The sequence below is a fragment of the Crocuta crocuta genome, unplaced genomic scaffold, assembly GCF_008692635.1.
Source record: "Crocuta crocuta isolate KB4526 unplaced genomic scaffold, BGI_CrCroc_1.0 scaffold50, whole genome shotgun sequence".
In the NCBI taxonomy this organism is placed as follows: Eukaryota; Metazoa; Chordata; class Mammalia; order Carnivora; family Hyaenidae; genus Crocuta; species Crocuta crocuta.
The window spans coordinates 8,396,020-8,397,796 of record NW_027527428.1 but is presented as its reverse complement, the minus strand read 5'-3'; the positions used below and the strand labels follow the sequence as shown (position 1 = coordinate 8,397,796).

General features: G+C 62.1%; 1 protein-coding gene across 1 annotated transcript in view; it reads right to left on the bottom strand.

Annotated features, from left to right (window-relative positions):
- METRNL (meteorin like, glial cell differentiation regulator) overlaps positions 1–232 on the bottom strand; it is an 18,952-nt gene extending 18,720 nt beyond the window's left edge. Inside the window, exon 1 of the mRNA XM_077755987.1 lies at positions 174–232. The gene's annotated coding sequence lies outside the window, so the exon portion shown is untranslated. The remainder of the gene's footprint in view (positions 1–173) is intronic.
- Between the last annotated feature and the right edge of the window lie 1,545 nt (positions 233–1,777).

Sequence of the window (1,777 nt, the reverse complement as noted above, 5' to 3'; positions counted from 1 at the left end):
CTTTTGTTCTAGAACCGGGGGCGGGGGCGATGCGTACAGGGCTCTGCCTGGAGAGCGGCCCCAAAGTCCCCGCCCGGGGCCGCGCCCCCGCACGCTCCGCCGGCCTGAGCGGGGAGGGCATGGGAAGGGAGGGCGGCGGACCCGAAGGCTGGGGTCGCGCGGCGCGGACTCACCTCCCCTTCCAGCTGCACCGGTCGCTCGAGTACTGCGCGCCCGCGCCGCCCAGCAGCGCNGCGAGCCCGGCTCCCTGGGCGCCCCGGCGGGGGGTCTCGGGGCAGCCCTGCGGAGCGAGGCTGCCGCTCGAGAGCCCGGGAGGAGGGTCCGAGAGAAAGTCCCGTGCACGTGCCCGGCGGATGCGCTGCGGGACGCGGAAGANGCCAGACTCCCATCAGGGATGCTCCTGACCCAGACCTGTGCTCTGCAGAGGTGCGGACTGGGGCCCGGTCTGCACCCCAGGCGGGAGGGGAGGCCCAGCCGTGGCCGGTGATGCGACTGACTCCCTGCTGAGCGCGCCGCGGACTCCAGAGCACTTCGCTAAGGGCTCGGGGCTAGGCCTCCTGTGGTCGCTGCGGAGCTGTGCCTGCTCGTCCCCACCACCCCCACTCCGGAGCTGGTCTGGTACCTGTTTCACCGGCCTCCGGCTTGATTCTTCCTGGAGATTGTCTGATGCATTGTTAGATTTTGCTGGCGTCCTGGCCCCTGTGCTCTAGATGTGAGTGCCACCACGGCCCCAGACCTGGCAACCCATACCGTCCCCAGTTGTTGCCAAAGGCCCCCAGCGTGCAAAATCTCCCACTAGCAGGACCCAGCGTGGTGAGTTGGTGAGTCCAGTGTGATGAGAAGGGCTTCCTTCGACACAAAGTCAGCGGGGCCACCATGTTGGGAAAGGTGCCCTCCTCTGGCTTGGGGGCCAGAGGCCAGGAGCTTCGGCCCGGTCTGGTTAGAGGGCGGATGGGGGACCCCTGGGTCTGCTGTATTACCAGGTCATCATCCTAGAAGAAGGAAGAGGGAAGGAACCATGGTGCTCCACACAGCCACCTTTTCTGCTCACAAACAGGCTTTTCTGCTTTCTCAGACTCTGGTGTTGGTCTGAGCTCCACAGTCTCAAACAGCATCAAGTGGTAGAGAAAAATGACCTCATTTTAGCATTTCTTTCCCAGTCAAGATATGTTACAAGAGGAATTTCAAGTGACTGCGAGGAGGAGAGCAACCTCCTGCACCTGCTAGTTTGGATGTTCTACCTTTCTCATCTGGGCAGAGGGTCAGAAGTGTAATTGGTTGTAGGGATGGAACTGTCACCCTCTGGGGAGGCCTTTTCTGCAGGGCCCCAAACAGCTGGAACTGAAGTGAGGAACTCGGGGGAGAGAGTCAGACCCCTTGAAGGTGGTTACAGTTGAAACGTCTGCTTAGAGAAGGACTGGGCAGGTCAACCCTACCCCCACCAAGCTACAGCGCAGAGTGGGGGTCCAGCCGGGCCATAAGAAGGTATGTCACCCCAAGGCCCACAGACAGCTCTGAGGCTGAGGGGGCCTCCTTCACCCTCCCCACATGGCCTTGGAGTGTGTACCCTGTCCCATCACTGCAGGTACCAGGGTGCAGAAGTGCCGGAGCCCGGGAGAAATGGGCGAAGTGAAACCACAACTAAGGCTGCTTGAGAGAGGAACCTGCCAGTTGTGAATCTGGAAACGACAACCACCTCTTACCCACAGCCGTGTCCATGCAGCTCAGCAGCACCTGGCACCCAGGGGGCTCCCTAAAGGGCAGTATGCTTGTCAGG